Source organism: Hibiscus syriacus, unplaced genomic scaffold, assembly GCF_006381635.1.
Source record: "Hibiscus syriacus cultivar Baekdansim isolate YM2019G1 unplaced genomic scaffold, ASM638163v2 tig00110678_pilon, whole genome shotgun sequence".
Lineage (NCBI taxonomy): Eukaryota > Viridiplantae > Streptophyta > Magnoliopsida > Malvales > Malvaceae > Hibiscus > Hibiscus syriacus.
This window is the reverse complement of record NW_024062822.1, coordinates 310,305-328,585: the sequence shown is the minus strand read 5'-3', so window position 1 is coordinate 328,585 and position 18,281 is coordinate 310,305. Positions and strand designations below refer to the sequence as shown.

At 34.0% G+C, this 18,281-nt stretch overlaps 1 pseudogene; it reads left to right on the top strand.

Moving 5' to 3' along the window:
- Positions 1 to 1,638: 1,638 nt before the first annotated feature.
- Positions 1,639 to 2,713, top strand: LOC120138105 (annotated as a pseudogene).
- The last annotated feature ends 15,568 nt before the right edge of the window (positions 2,714 to 18,281 follow it).

Genomic DNA, 18,281 nt, shown 5'->3' with positions numbered 1-18,281 from the left:
AAATTACTTATATTAGGCACCCAACTGAACCGAGAGATACGTGCGTTTGGGATCATAGTAATTCTTTAGATGTGTTTAATTAACCTCCGATGTTTACTAATTAATTATTTATTCATTATTTTTCTAATATTTGACCATTAACGTTTCATTTTAAGATTAAATTTTCATATGTCGATGGAAATATTTAGTTTACAAACGCTTAACACTAAAAGAATATGGACTATTTTACCCTAAATGAAATGTTAAGGATCAAAATGTTATATAATAAGAAAGGGATAAGTGTTTTTTGATTAATGCTTGATTTTTTTACCATAAAATAAATCTAGGTTAAATATTCTAAAAATAAATAAGATCAAAATGATTATTTTAGTAATGTTAGCGTTAATTTATACATTATGTCTTTCGTTAACGATTTTGATGTTTGTGATGAACAATTCCATTCATGCCCAAATTGACTCATATTTTACGTCTACATAATCATTAAATTTGGATTTTTAATTATTTAAAATCAAGAGTGCCATAAAGAAAAATTAAATTTCGAAGCCACCTCTTCAAAACCAATCAATAAGAAAAACATATGACATCGGGGAAGTGATCATGGATAAACATCCATGTACGATATCATTTAAGGTAACATTAGTGATTTATTGTATTTTTTTAAAAAAGGGAAAATATTGATGTTACAATATTATTTAAAATTTGATATGAAATCTTTAATAATTATTAAAGTTATATTGAAAGATTATTATCTTTAAAATTTTAATATTCAAAATAAAAATTTACTTATAAATCAATGATTATTATGTAATTTATCCCTGAAATTTTTATCTTATACCCTTTTACATTGAAATATAATTTAGTTCCCTAAACATATACTTATGATATTTACCTCATATTTAATCATTATAAATTTTCATTTAATCGCAAAAAGTTACGACAAAATTAAAATCGTCGAAAACTACTACCTACCAACAGTATCACTTGTAACTGGTGATAAATTTGTCTAATCTTTTATTAACATGAAAAATAATTTTATCAAGATGGTTAACATTAAAGCACCAATTCCTATAGCAAACTACACATTTAATAACGCATGCACTCATCCCTATTATAACGAACAGATGCGAATTTTTTTTCATTATGTCAAGTGAAAAAATTAATTGCCTCAATAGTTCAGTTTGAAATTTATTTTACAATCAACGATAAATGCTATAGTACATAGAAAACTTATCATGTTAACGCTACGAATTTATCTAAATAATATTTTTTTATTTAAAATCATCATGTTGATGTAACGAGTTTCAAATCATTGTAATAAATGTCATAAATACCTAAATAATTTGTTTTGTGCTATATTGAGCTAAATAATTTATATTGAACCAATTTTGCCAATAGATGCTCCCGCAACTTGGGCTTTTCTACGTCTAACCTTTGACCGTATCCAATTTCTATTCAAACAAAGAAACCTTCCAACGGCTAGTTTCTTTTTCATCCCTTTTTACAAAACGATGTGCCGGCCCAGCCAGCGCTCGCCTCTAACGGTCGAATTTCATATGTATTACCGTTTAAACTCGGTCATCATATCTCCATATATATTTCGCTTTCCCTCTTTCCCCTATACAAACCTTCCATCTTCTTTTTTCAAACTTTCAAAAACAAAAAAGACTCAACTTTCCGACTACCTGATTCCTCTTTTTTCCGGTTATTTTCAATGGAGACCCCTTCATCAACAAGACGAGTTTCAGGGTCCATGACTCTGGCTTCTTTGAAAAACAGCAATATCACTTTTTACAGTGAGTTGATTTTTCATTCTTCTTCTTCTTCTTTTTAATTAAAGAAATCTAAGATTTTATAATCTGGGTTTTGTTAAGTTGTTCTTTCACTAATCCTTGTTTCTTGATGTTTTGTTTTGTAGAAGGAAATAAGGAAGAATCTGACAAGAGTGTGTCGAAAACAAGAACAACGAATGGGAAACGGCAAAACGAAAGGGCTGCTCTTATCGATTTAACGAATGACTCGCCCATCGTTGGGCTTGCAATGGAAACGCCGTCGTCTACTGTAGGTAAGCAGCGGGGGTAGTAGAGCCAGGAGCATGATGATGACTCCTGGTTCCGGTGAGGCTTTGTTAAGAGGTCAAGTCAAGACTCTCTTGCAAAAAGTAGAAGAAGAAGGTGGTTGTGTGAATTCATCAATGGGGATTTTGGCTCCTACTCCTGCAAATACGCCACAGCTCTCAAATCTTTGTGTGGATAGGTTGGGTTCAATAGTGATAGCTCTTCCTGTAGTTGAAGAACAATGGAGAACAACAATGGAGAAATTACAGGAAGCGAGTCTTGAATCACAGAAAAGTGTGGTAACTAGGTCTTTGTTGCTTGATTTCTCTGAGGATTCATCAGAATCCTATTTCGAGGATCAAGGAAAAATTAGTACATGCAAAGAGGAGGATGGTAGCATCTATGATGAGGATGAAGTTGACGGCTACTATGAAGAAGTGAAAGAAGTGGACGTCGATGATGATGGAGGAGATATTGACGAGCTTTGTGAAGGTTTAAGCAAAATAAGAATGGAAGAGATGTTTAGAGGGAAGCACACAAGATTCGTATACAACAGTGATGAGATGGAAAGGGAAGAAGATGATGCAATGCGGTTAAAGGCATTGCCAACGCCCAAAGGCAAACACCTGCACTTTCATTTAGAGGAAGAAGATGAATGATTAAGTTTTCTAGGTTTTGGTGGATGTAGATCGGTTGTCTATCTTGACACCCACCTCTGAGCTTTTTTTTTTTGTCATTTTTACGGCTTCTTTTTCGAAAAGATACCATGAAAGAAAGATTGCACATATTATTATTCATGTGTATTGAGTAATAATCTGATAAAAGTTCATCATATTAATTATCCTTTACTTGCCTCGTTTTCTTCTTCTTTATTTTTCTGTTACATTAGAAAGTATAAAAAACGGAACACGTAAATATAAAACGACACGTGATTTCTACCTTTCCCGTCCAAGCCATATTTTTTCATTAATCGGACTCCGATAAACATTATGGATGTAAATAGAAATAATAAAGGGTTGGGATATCGATCTTACCATTTTTTACTTTCACATTAACTTTGTGGATTTTTATGGATTTAGATTTAAATAACTTGGACACCGTGGCATGTAAATCCACATTAAAATAAACAAAACATATAAAATTCGTGAATTATTTAATAAGCCAACAAACATATAAAATTCGTTTACCTAGTTATTCTTTTTTAATATTTTATATTTAAATAGTGACAAAGATAGGGGTTAAATTGACTACTATATGAACTTTTGAGTTTAAATCGTGAAACCTAAGAAGTTTAATGATTAATGACATAATTTAACCATTTCCCTGAATATATAAAACCACGCTCAAAATAAACAAAACAACGTCAACTAAACTTTCAAAAATCAACCAACAATAAAAATATAATTACTTATTGAAATCCAATTTATTTACATCTGTACATGTAAAGTTACAGGTTGTGGTGAATGAGAAATTGGCTGTTGTATCATAGAGCTGCGTTTTTATGTGGTATAATAGGACTAAGCTAGGCATTGGACCCCTTTTATCATGAAGGCCGTACAACCCCAAAGTTAATCTTTCATCATCTTCTGATGATGCCCTTCCTTCCCCGCATGTCTTTTGCTCCGTATCTTTGTCCTTTGATCTTGTTCTTTTTGCCATCGATCGACAAATCTTTTTCCATTTTCTACCTTAAACAAAAAGGGACAGAACTCCATATAAGATATAACTCATCACTATCACTGTATCACTGTTACCCCCCAAATAGCCTGTGGTCATGAAAACGGAAAACCACTTGCCCACTGGCTATTCAATCCCCCTGCGAGAAGAGATATTCAAATTCTTTTTGTCTTTTCTTTTGTAAATTTTGGGATTGATTGTTCAAACCATCTTCAGTCATGCCCTAACTTGTGCTTGAAAATGGCTACATCATTAATATTGTCTATAGACACTCGTTTTTGTTTAGGTTTTACTTTTATTTTTTTATTATTATCTTTTATTCTCAGGTTACAAAATTATACATGCCCGAAACCAAGGCCTAGACAAAGAAAAATCCGGCCCATTACAAAGGACCCAAGAGGATCCAGAAGCCTAAAACCAACCCGACCCAATATCCGGCCCAAGATCTGAACCGTCTTAGGCCCAAACAACCCAAACCACTAGGGTTCTTCACTTCTACTCAGCGCCATCCTAGATTCCAGTCGTTGGATCAAATTTGATCCAACGTTCCAAGATGACCCATATAAGTGTTTTAACCCTAAATATCTTCCAACCACCGCAGACAAGGGATCTGGATCGTTCGATGGCGCGCGTGTGATGCATGCGCCAACCCTTTGACTTCCCAGCCACGTGAACTGCCATCGGAGCTCCCCGCCGCCACTGTCACGCTGCTGTTTTTATTCTACAGTGACCACATACGATTTCCGTCAGTCAAAAATTAGTCTAAAAATTAAACAAATATGACGAAATCCCGAGGAAATCAGGGCTCTTTCAAGAAAAATACCCTCTTCCCTCAGTCATCAACATGCATCGCCATAAATTAAAGGGGAGGATTTAGAGAGAGGGGGAATCGAAGAAGAAAAAAGAACAGGGGAGAAAAACAGAAAAAAAAATCAGAGAGGGAGAGAGGAACTAGTTCGAAAAAAAAAGAACAAAAACATAAAATAAACCCAAAAAAAAGAAAGGATGATAAGAGTTACCTTTTGGGTAATATCTGATCTTATCAGCTTCATCGTGGGGTGAGGAAACACCCCAAAAGTTAAAACGTTATGTTTGTTTCTTCATTGTGAGGATTTAGGTTTAGAGGTTTGATTTGAGTCTCGAACCGTTGAATGAGGTTGTTCGGGGCCTAAGGGTGTCAAGAGGAGCGCTTTAGCCTCTTGTCCCTCATCGGGGCCATCGATTCGCAGTGGCTGATTGGTTTGTGTGGGTTATGTTTCAAGGAGGCGGGGGGGTCGTGGGGGAGTTCTCTCCTTCGGGTCTCTTTAGAGGTTGGCTAAAAGGAAAATGGAATAGGATTTAAGAGAAAACCCTTAAACAGGTTTATATCTCAGATCTAATACGACGTTGTATAAGAAAGGTGTTCAACGTATTTTGTTCTTGGGTTAATAGCAGCTTTGGTCCTTGTAGCTTTGTAATCTCACCCGTTTTTACTTTTGGGGGGCAAATCACATTTTAGGTCCCTCTAGCTTTGTAATGGATGTAATCAGGTCACTTAATGAAATTTTATTCTTCCATTTCGAGCTCCTTATCTGTTTTGTGTTTCATTTTAGCCCTATATTTTGTATTATATCTGTTTAAATATTTAGATATTCAGCTGTTAATTTTGCGTAGTTTTCATTTTGGTCATTATTCAATGGTTTCTGTCTGTTTCATTTTGGACTCAATATTATTTACTTTTCATTTGATCATTATTTGTTCATTAATGTGTTTTGGGATAATTACTTGGTTATAAATCCTGATTTGTTATTTATTTTATTCTAGTTTTTTATCTGCCTAAAAGATTATTATATACTTTATGTTTAAGGTTTCAAATGTAGCATCAGTTCATTTTAGTCACTATATTAGTGCTTAATGCTTGGGACTTATTGCCCATTTAATCCTCACTGTTGTTTTAGTTTTTTTTAATCCTTGAAGTGATTGTATGATGTGTGTGTATTAATAATTGTTATTCTTATGTACGATTGCTTTGCATCTTATAATTATTTTCATATTTTTATAAATAGTAGATATTAACGTTACAATATTAGTATATGTGTATACATTCAATGTTTTAGAACCTCTATATATTCATATACGTGTGTTTGTTTTTCTTTAGATTCGATATTTTTCAAAGACTACAAAAAGCTCGTTTATTTGCTAATTTTTAACATTTTTATCATTTGAATGTTCTTCGAGAACACCGATTTGTAGAACGGGCGTGGAAAGCATTGCTTGATCGAAATAGTGTAATCGAATACGACGTTCGAACGAAATGTGAACTCTAAATAAATTTAATTTATTTTTTTAAGTGATAATCAATTCGTTTTTATTCAAATGATGTAATGGTGTTGTCTTAAATATCAACTTATTTTATTTACACAAATGTCAATATTCATTTTTATATTCGATTTGCGTTTTCATATATCGATGAAGGAATATGAGAGATAGTCTTCTCGTCGAATGATGAGCAAATATGAATATTTCTTGTCGAATTAAAGGATTTTCCCTAATAAATAATTTGAAGCAAATTAATCAAACTTTAATAAATGAATCACATTCTAACTATATATTTGATTCACAATTTCCATCTTTTACGAGAACATGTAAGCGATTGAGTACCAATTTTAGGCGTTGTGGGGTTGTTAATCCTTCCCCACACGTAATCGACTCTAGGACCCGTTAAATCGAATTTTTGGTAAAAGCAAAAATTTTGTCTTACAAAATGATTTTCTTTAATTGTTTAAAAATGTTTAGGTATTCAACTTACCTATCAAAGGTTGATGGCGACTCCCATTCAAAATTAATTCAAAATCGCACATTTTTCAAACAAAAAGTCATAATTGTTTTTTAACTTAATTGTTTTTCAAAAAAATGGTTATGACAGCTCAGACTCTTCTAGGGATTTTTTAGAGAGTCGAGCTGTAAATCACTTACACATTGTCGTTGTGGTGGAAATTATAAGTTCGAGCCTATAGTTAACTTATGATTCATTATTGAAGTTTTTATTTTTTTCATATTAATTATCATCTATATTTTAATCTTTGTTTTCAGTTGTGTTCAAGTTTCTATTGAGAGTTTTTTTTAGAGTCAAAGGTTTATATATTCCTCCTCACACACATCACGTGCATTTACATGACATAAGCTCTAGACTCGAGCTTCGTTCCAAACAAGTGGGGTGAACGCTTTACTCTCATAAGAATTTATTCTTCGTATGAGTTTTAGAAAATAACCTCTGAGGTACACATACCTTATGACTTCGTAGGAATTTATTCCTCGTTTGGGTATAAGAAAGTGAATCCCCTCGAATTGAACTCGATCCATTAATACATGTAATGGGTTAGGATTGAGGGTTTGGCAGCCCAAGGGGGCATCGATACCAAGGACAAATCGAGTACCCTTACCATGCATATAGTGAACCGTAGAACAGTCACCCTAGGTATAATCATACCAAACCTCTGCCGTCAGTAGGTACCCAAAATAAGTGTACACAAAGGGGGAGCATTTCTAAACTTTTACCTTTTGCTTTAAGTTCGTAGAATATATTTACTCTCTTAGAATAAAAGCATGTGAACTAGATATCATGCGGTTAGGATTATTTTCTTGAAAATAAATCATTTTGGGTAGAAAGCATGTACGAGTAGGATTATTATCTAATGAAAACATGCTCGAGTAGATATCATGATTGGGTAGGTGTTGTATTTTTTATAGCATCTTTTAATTTTATTGTTTATCTTGCCCGTACTAATTTATTTCTTTTGTTTTGTATCATTTTTTTTTCATTGCATTTCATCAACAAACATAATATGAAAGTGTTAATCCGCGGGATATTTAAGAGAAAATTTTCACAATGAGAGATAAAAGTTTTCAATCAAGCAATCGCGTACGTAGACATGTATCGAGGGCTAAACGAAGTTCAGAGGATAGAAGAAGGAGACTTGCTCGAAGATAGTGCAACATTTGAAACTAGAATGATGATCCATTGATCCCGGGAGTAATCCAGTAGATTCTTATTTACGATCATATCATAGCTAGTCATCAAGGAGTGGCACACTGACTTCAGCACCGCAAGGACATTAACCGAGTTAGGTTTCAGAGCATTTGAGGGCATCATTTTCAAGAACGAAGATCCGAGGCGAAGCAGTGATTACTTCAGACTCAACATCTAAACGAAAGCATGTCTATAAAATGGACTTTCTTGTAATGTGAAGGCTTTTATTTCTGGTGAAAATTATTCTATGATATTCACCATTGGGATCAACATTTTTTGCATCTGTATTTGCATCTTTGCATTCTGCATGACATTCATTTAATCATTTTACATGCATTAATCATATCTCGTGGGGGACTATAAGGAAGTATTTCTAAATGTGTAACTTCATTCCTACAGTAATGAGAATGGATGCAAAATTCGAGAAATTGAAGAAAAACTAGAAGAGAATTTGCAAAGGATGCAAATAAGTTGGAAGCTAAAATGGAGCAAACCTAAAAGGTCACTGTGGATCGCATTGCTAAACCAAGACAATCTAATTGACCAAATTATAGCAAAACTGACTGGGCTCAATCAAGAAAGAGGCAAAGAGAATATTTTCTTTACCAGAGAAACCTCTGATTTGTGATGGCACATGCTAATCCACCAATACTCATTTCGCCCGAAACACTTCCAAGCCACCAAGTAGGCTTCTCCACCACTAAAACTCATGCAACTATGTTAGATCATCGTGATAAGCCTATTGATCGCAACATTTCAAATCCTGATAAGATGAAAAGAGCCAAGAATGAGATCCCTGAGAACTTAAAAAAGTAGTGTAGAGAGACATTCAAAGGAATGGGAGGACAAAGCTCTCATATTAAAATGGATGCAAGAGAATTAGTTTTAGTTCCCGACTTGGTGCCTATTGATCGCAACATTCAAATCCTGATAAGATGAAAAGAGCCAAGAATGAGATCCCTGAGAACTTAAAAAAGTAGTGTAGAGAGACATTCAAAGGAATGGGAGACAAAGCTCTCATATAAAATGGATGCAAGAGAATTAGTTTTAGTTCCGACTTGGTTCTCCCGCCCAATTTCAAATGATCGATTTTGAAAAGTACATGGAATCAGTTGCTCTAATGCCCATCTCACGATGTTTATTCGAAAGATGACCGGATACACCAACAATGATCAGATGTTGACTATTACTTTCAAGATAATTTGACTGGACCCGCTTCTAAGTGGTATAATTAATTGACTCGTACTCAAATCCTCTCTTGGAAGGATTTGGCTTGTTTTTTTTGGGTCATACAAACACAAGACTTATATTACCCCTGACGAACAACGCTGCAAAATATGGAGATGAAGAGTGATGAGAGCTTCCGACAATATGCCAAATGATGGAGGGATTTGCATCTCAAGTGCATCCACCAATGATTGAAAGAGAGTTCATCACTTATTCATCAACACATTAAAATCTCATATATTAAACACATGATAGGAGCTGTTACTAAGAGTTTCTCTGACATCATCATGTGTGGAGAAATGATGAAGAGATGTCAAGAATGGCATGATAAGATACACTAGAAGTACTGACATTGAGGAAGGAGATGAGATTAACATAGTGGGATCTTTTCTAGCTAATCAAGGGACCAAACCTCATAAGGTGTTCCGCGAAAGGACTCACATCAATCCAATTCCAATGGCGTATGAAGAATTGCTCCCAACGCTGGTTGAAAAATCCTTATTAATCCTATTCAATCCAAGCCAAAATAGTCCCCATATCTTGAGGTCTATGATGTTGATGTCGTATGCAGTTACCACATAGAAAATTTCGGACATTCCGTTGAGAATTGTGGGGCATTGAAGCAAGGTCCATAATCTGATTTATTCAGGGGCATAGACAGTCGAATAATGATGGGGAACTAATGATAACAATAAGAGATCTTTGCTCTACTAGGAAGCATTTTACAATTGCATTAAGAGCATTGCTTTGTTTGAACTCGTTTTTGTTCTATCTTAAATTTTTTTTAAATATTTTAATGATTGAATTTATATTACCTTCTAAGGTTGAATAATTGAACAAGTTTTAATCTTGTAGTTCTTCGAATATTGAATGAATTACAGATTCTTTTAGTTGTTCAAAAATTATAGATTCTTGACATATGGCAGGTTATACATCTTTTATACCATCCAAAACCATAAATAAAGCTCCCAATTCTTTACACGGAATAATTTTAATTACTACCAAAAGACCAAATTTGACATTACCTTTTTTGAGACTTTGAAACATTGTCTTTATCTTTTTTGAGACACAAAACGTCATACATTTACCTTTTGTTAAGCCAATAAGGCCATACCATCGTCTTCTTAGACGCAAAACCAACATTTTTTTTCTACCAATAAAACCTGAAACATTGAGTACAAGATGTTCACTTGAACGTGAACTTTCCTACAAGAAGACACAACGTGGGGCATCTCGCATCAATTTTTCTTAAGATGAGCCTGAATAGTGAGACATGCAGGGAGCAAGAAGAAAAAGGAAATTAATTCAAAATAATTCTATCATGCATTAATTGTATTGTTTCATGTGAATAACATTAATCCTGAATATCTATCCCCCTGAGATACCTCTTCTGCAAAGACTTATGTGTATAAATGATGAACATCTTTTTTTCTTTATCCCTTCACAAAAGAAGAAAATATATATCCCTTGTGTTCTCATTTGAGCATGAATTATATTTTCTTCTGATTCAACCCTAACCAAGTATCACCCTCCACACTGAGGGGCAAGTTAAAAAATATGCTCGCAATGAGTGAGACCATCAATCCATATAAGATACCAAAATGTAACCAAATGCCAAGTACGAAGATCAAATCAAGGTGAGTATAAAAGCAAAGAGAAAAGAAGCAAAAAAACAAAGAAAAAACAAAGGAAAAACAAAGGAAAAAAAGAAAAAATACAATAAGCATATGCAAAGAGTCCCTTGAGTCAACGACGCTTCGAGCATAAAACCATAAGATTGACGAGTACAATCATTCCAAATCAATTCACTAGAAGATCATGGACATCAAGAAAATAAAAGACATACGAACAAACTCAAATCGAGCAAGATAAGATTGAAGGTATCATAATGAATTGATCATTGGTTCAATTACCCTTAAACACTTGTTTGGACCTATTTATTTCTTTCATAACCGTAACCATAGCCTACATTACATGTCTTAATGTCCCTTCTAATCATACATGGATTTCTAAACAGAAGATACTATCTTTAGATCTCATCCTGCCCATCAGGATTAATCTTTTATTACAAAAGGTTTTCTAAATCTTTAATACATGATAGAAAAAATAACAAAGGGGAGCTCAAACGTAAATTTTGAATAATGTCTTGAAACCAAAGGAGGATTCGAGTTGAAAACCTGAAAAGTCAGCTCGAATATAAAGACTGTGCAGATGTTGTATAGAAGGTGATATCACAAATCCCATGACAAGACATCACATAACCCGAATGTGCTTATAAAGTTGAGAACCGGAGAACACTTCCAGTAGATGAGCATAGAAGCTACTCCATCCAATCAGTGAACATTAAAGAAATTAGAATGCCAAACCTTTGACCAAAGACAACAACCTGAGACATTTTGCCCTCTCTTACTTAACCCTACCCCAAAGATATCATTAATCTTGACACTTTCAATAGCTATAATTGTTTTTGAAGGATTAAGAGGGTGATTAATTCTTTGATATCCAATGAACTCTTTTTTATGATTTTGTTCAATGAAACTTAGAAAGTGACATATTTTCAAAATTTTTATTAAAAATTTTTCAAAGTTCTTTAATTGATATTTTTCAAAATTTTAAAAAAAAAAAAGAAAAACATTTTCAACAAGACAATCTCTCTGGAGTAGATCTTTTATTTGACACGTGTCTCTCAGGCACAAAGCTCATGCTTAGAACCAGTGCTGGAGCAAGAAACGATGAATGTTGGGGCATTTTTTGGAGGCCATATCTTTCTGGAGTACAAGATCATTGAATTAAGCAGACAATCATTTTAAATGAGGAAGAAAGGCATGAAGACCAAAATGGAAAAGCAAAGAAAGTGGAGCCCACTATATATAACTGTTTTATCTATTATCACAACATATTGTTGCTTTGTTCTGGTGATTTCCCATGCATTAATGTTGGAAGTCAAAGCATCCCACTTATATTCCTACTGAGTTTTACTATTTAGTGCCCTTGCAACGCTATACAAAAGCCATGAACACCATGCAAAGAGTTTCCCTGGTTGAAAATTTTAAACAGAAGACATATGAAATGATGAATAAGTTGCTGACTATTTGAGGACATCCAAACTCCCTTGAGCTCCACAATTCATTCTTGTTCTATCTGATAAGAGATTTCTGATATTTATGAATCTTACCAGTTTGGCATAGTCACACAGTGTATGGCTTCAACTAGGGTCAATGATCAGCACCTTACAAATTGGCTTTTAAAAATCATGCAAAGCTAGGATGAATTAATTCGATGTTAGTAATTGAGAAAACACCTTTAATTCCAGTTGTTTCTATGGGTCTAACTATCATCCTTGGCATAGATATGTCTCATGGTTTTCTGGGGCAGTCTGATATTCCTCAATTACTGGTTGTTAACTCCAGGTAGTGGTCTTTGATTTCCCGCTACAGAGCAGCTGTGCGTATACAATCTCCAAGCTTTAAATGATATTTTCTCTTTTCAAACTATATGACAGGGATGATGATAGTATCGTGAGTGAAGCTCTGCTGGATTTCAACACAAATTCAGATAGAGAAACCCAATTTTTTTTATCAGGGGAAGCTATGTTGGATTTCTACACAAATTGTCACGAGTCAAGAATTGCAAGATGCACACTAGTGCAAACAAAAGAGAATTAAGATAGAATGAAGACTGCTCATGCAACCATTCCCATCCATATCAAGAAACATGCATCAACCTGCACATACACATCACATGAATTTGCACATTTGCATCATACATTTATCATCTCATTGCAATAAAAAAAAGGGAAATCACAGTTGGATGATGACTAACTTCACACGAAGGAACAATGTCATCTACAGTCGACATCCTGAAGTGAACGATCAGATCTTCTAAAGAATTTCCTAAAGCAGACAGTCTATGAGACTTGAGATTGTGTCTCTCAAAACAAACTTCGTCTCGCTTAAGAAATTTTCCACAAATTTTGAAACAAAATTGATCTCACTTGAGATTACTTTTCTCAAAACAAATTTCGTCTTGCTTAAGACAACTTTCCTTCGAAACACAAATTTGGAAATTGTTTCACTTGAAACAAAATTGATAACCATTGAGATTGTTTCCCTCGAAATAAGTTTTATCTCTCTTGAAACAATTTCTCTTGAAACACAAATCCTTGTGATTGTTTCTCTTGAAATAATTTTTTTCTCTCTTGAGACAGTTCCCCTTCAAACACAAACATTGAGTTTGTTTCCCTTGAAACAAATTTTGTCTCGCTTGAGAATGTTTCTCTTTAAACAAGTTTTATCTCTTGAGACAGTTTTCTCTTGAAACATAAACAATGAGTTTTCCCTTGAAAAAATTGTCTCTCTCGAGACAGTTTCTCGTGAAACAATTATCCCTAATGATGGCCAGACGTCCTCATCACGTAGGAATAATGTCATCCACCGACCAGATCTCCTCATCACGTAGGAGCAGCATCAACATTAGATAACCTGACTTCCTCATCACGTAGGAACCGTGTTGTCTCCCAAATTATCCCTAAATATGGCTAGACATCCTCATAAGGTAGGAACAATGTCATCCACCGACTAGATCTCCCCATCACGTAAGAGCATGTCACCCTTAGATAACCAGATTTACTCATCACGTCGGAACCGTGTTGTCTCCAAATTTACCTAAAAACTGCCAGAACTCTTCATCACGTATGACCAGTGTTGTCCTCAGCAACAAATTATCTCCAGATTTACTTGATTTCCTCAACAAGAATGAACACGTCATCTACAAAAAACATATCAAGTTTCAAAGCCAAATAGAGAACCAGACAAAAACTCATTGTCTAATCGTCTTTGCCCTATTCTTGTTAACACAAATGAGCAAATAGGGGCAGCTGTAGACACCCCGTTTTTTTTGTTCTACTTTTTTATTATTATTATATTATTATTATTATTATTATTATTATTATTATTATTATTATCTTTTAATGAAATTATACATGCCCGAAACCAAGGCCTAGACAAAGAAAAATCAGACCCATTACAAAGGACCCAAGATGATCCAGAAGCCCAACAACCAACTCGACCCAATATCCGGCCCAGGATCCGATCCGTCTTAGGCCTAGAACCCAAACCCACTAGGATTTCTTCACTTCTCTCAGCGTCATCCTAGATTCCAGCCATTGGATAAGATTTGATCCAATGGTCCAAGATGACCCAAATTAGGTTTTAACCCTAAATATCATCCAACTGTCGACAAGGGATCTGGACACTCGACGATGCGCGTGTATCCTTTGACTGCCCAGCTGCGTAAACTACCACCAGAGCTCCCCGCTGCCATTGTCACTCTACTGTTTTCATTCCACATTGACCACGCATGATTTCCATCAGTAAAAAATAAGTCTAAAAAATCCCATTAAAAATATGAAGAAATCCTCATGAAATCCCAAGAAAATCAGGATTCTGTCAAGAAAGATACCCTCTTCCCAGTCATCAACATGCATCGCTATAAATCAAAGGGGATAATTCAGAGAGGGGGAACTGAAGAAGAATAAACGGAAAAACATAAAAAATCAGAGGGGGAGAGAGGAACTAGTTCGAAAAAAGAACAAAAACATAAAAAAAACCAAAAAAAAAAAAAATAACAAAGAAAGAGGAGAAGTTACCTTTTGGGTAATATCTGAGGTTTCTCAGCTTTATCGTGGACGAGTAAACACCCCCAAAGAAAAAATGTTCTATTTTTTTATTCATGGTGAGGATTTAGGTTTAGGGGTTTGATTTTGATCTCAAACCGTTGAATGAGGTTGTTTCGGGACTTAGGGGTATCGGGAGGAGAGGCTCTTTTCCCTCATCAGGGCAACCGATTTGCGGTGGTCGATTGGTTTGTGTGGGTTATATTTCACAATGTGGTGGGTCGTGGGAGAGTTCTCTCCCTTCTGGTCTCTTTAGAGGTTAACTTAAAGGAAAATAGAATAGGGTTTTAGAGAAAACCCTTAAACGGGTTTATCTCAGCTCTGCGACGTCGTATAAGAAAGGGGGTTTTCAGCGTGTTTTCGTGTTTGGGTTAATAGTAGCTGTTATCCTTGTAGCTTTGTAATCTCGCCCATGTTTTTCACTTTTTGGAGGCAATCACAGTTTAGGTCCCTCTAGCTTTGTAATGGATGTAATCAAGTCACTTAATGAAATTCCATTCTTCCATTTTGAGCTCCTTATCTGTTTGTGTTTCATTTTAGCCCTACATTTTGTATTATATCTGTTTAATATTTATATTTTCAGATGTTAATTTACGTAGTTTTCATTTTGGTCATCATTTAATGGTTTCTTTCTGTTCCATTTTGGACTCAATATTGTTTTTTTTTTTGATCATTATTTGTTCATTAATGTGTTTTGAGATAATTACGGTTGTATCTCTTGATTTTTATTATTTTATTCTAGTCACTTTTTTATCTGCCTATAAAATTATTATGTACTTTATGTTTTAGGTTTCAATTGTAGCATCATGTTCATTTTAGTCACTATATTGTGCCTAATGATTGGGACTTATTTCCCATTTAATCCTCACTGTTTTGTTTTTAGTTTTTTTTAAATCCTTGAAGTAATTGTATGATATGTATGTGTATTAATAATTTTTATTCTTATGTACGATTGCTTTGCATCTTATATAATTATTTTCATATTTTTATAAATAGTAGATATTAATGTTACAATATAGATGTGTATACATTCAATGTTTTAGAACCTCTATATATACATATACGTGTATGTTTCGTTTCTTTAGATTCGATATTTTCAAAGACTACAAAAAGCTCGTTTTATTTGCTAATTTTAACATTTGTTATCATTTGAATGTTCTTCGAGAACACTGATTTGTAGAACGGGCGTGGAAAGCACTATTTGATCGAAGTAGTGTAATCCAATACGACGTTCGAATAAAATGTGAACTCTAAATAAATCAAATATATTTTTAAGTGATAGTCAATTCATTTTTATTCAATGATGCAATATGTTGTCTTAAATATCAACTTATTTTATTTTATGCAAATGCCAATATTCATTTTTATATTCAATTTGCGTTTTCATATATCGATGAGAGAATATTCTTTTGGTCAAGAAATATGAGAGATAGCCTTTCCGTCGGAGGATGAGCAAATCTCAATATTTCTTGTCGAATTAAAGGATTTTTCCTAATAAATAATTCGAAGCAAATTAATCAAACTTTAATAAATGAATCACATTCTAACTATATATTTGATTCACAATTTCCGCATTTACGACAACATGTAAGCGATTGAGTACCAATTTTGGGCCTTGTGGGGGTGCTAATCCTTCCCCTCGCGTAATCAATTCTCACAGTTAAACCAAATTTTTGGTAAACGCTGACCAATTGTTGTCTTACAAAACGATTTTTCTTAAAATAATTTAAAATACATTGTTGAGTTAATCGATTGACGGAATCGGCCAAGAGGGGTGAATTGGCAATTAAAATTTTGGTGGAAGCTTTTGCAGAATATTGAAAGTAATTGCACAGCGATTTAGAGTGGTTCGACTTTATCAACCAAAGTCTATGTCCACTACCTTAGCTATCCACACTAAGGATTTTCCAAAATTCACTAATTTGTTCTTTCTTTTGAGGCCAAAGAGATAACCTTACACACCTCAAGAATATACCCCAATTCTTGAGAACACTCTTTCCCAAAGAGAAGATTACAAATTTGCAAACTTACAAGGAAATCCTCACAAGGTAGATTGTTCGCACAATTCTAGAACAAGAAAAGAACACTCCAAATAATTACAAATGAGCACAATGGTGTTCTTGAAAGGAAAATTGGCTTGATTTGCACAAACTTGGTGTTTGATGCTTTCTCTCTTGTTTCTCTATTTTTTCTTGTTGGTCAAAGGCTTCAGAACTTGTTTAAATACACCTTGAATCACTTCTGAACGTTGGGGATGATTAGTGGATAATAGAGCCATTTTAGTGTGAAATCATTTAATAAACAGCTTGGAGCGTGAAGAGAATCGATCCCTAAGTGTAAAATTCAAATATTTCGACCATTGAACAGTAGGGGGAATCAATACCCCTGGGGGAATCGTTCCCTTCGAGCATACTGGAATTCTCGGAGCCAAACCATTCAGGGGGGAATCAGTACCCCCTTGGGGGGCGGTTCCCTCTGAGCAATCTGGAATTTTTTGCTTTGAAATGGTTCGAAATATTTTGTAAAATCGTTTTGAAATTATTTTAAGATTAAAACTTAATTTTACACTTGAGTAAGGATTTAAAATGAACTTTGAAATACTTTGAGTAATATTTTGATATTTGATTTTAATATATCGAATATGCTTAGAAAATCATTTTCAAAATTAAAATTCTTTTAATTTAATTTGTTATATCGAAACATCAAAATGTTTTCAACAATCTCCCCTTTTTGATATAACAAACATTTAAGATTTTCTAATTTCAAATGAATTTTGATTTTGAAAAAAACTACTCCCCCTTACTTTAACACTACTCCTCAAAAACGCTTTTATCTCCCCCTTTTTGTTAAATCAAAAGACTCGTAAAGATTTTAAACAAGGTTTTGAAATCATTTAGCCAATTGATTATAAATATATATAGCTTAAACTGCTAAGAACACAATCAAAAGGTTAGCCATTAGTTTCATAATCCAATATTTATAAACAATGTGAAATGACAAAAATTGGTCATAATGCAACTATATATAAATGATTCAAAATAAACATTAAGCCCAAAATGAAGTGAAAATCAAACCAAATATATAAGCATGTAAGTTCAAATCCAAATATCCAACAAATTCAAACACCCAAAAAAAAATCCATGAACATCAAAATGTTTTACAATTCAAAGTTTTGAGTTCGATAAATCCATTGTCCCCTTTCCTTATCCTTTTTCCATCTTGCTTTCTTCAAGGAAGTAAGATTGATTTGGTTTTGAAGAGGGATAGAATATCTGAAGAGACCCTAAGACCGAGTTTGATAAACAAATTACTAATGACAACCATAACCAAGGTTTCTATATTCTTGGAGGAATAGTGTTTATGAAAACTCACTAAGATGATATGTGGTATTAATCTTCTTTTTATGTTGGATACATTATATCCACCATATATCTATGTTCCTAAGGGAGGAGTACCTACCTCCGAATGGTCTAAACCACCAAGATATAATGAAGAATCTATCACGATAAGTTCTTAGGGTACTCTCACTATCCTTACACTTATATGGAATCCACAGTCTCTTTTTCATTAAACCAGTTATCTAGTCCAAAATGAGTAGCGATTGTGCCGGAGTCAATAAAAATGAATTGTCCTAAAGATA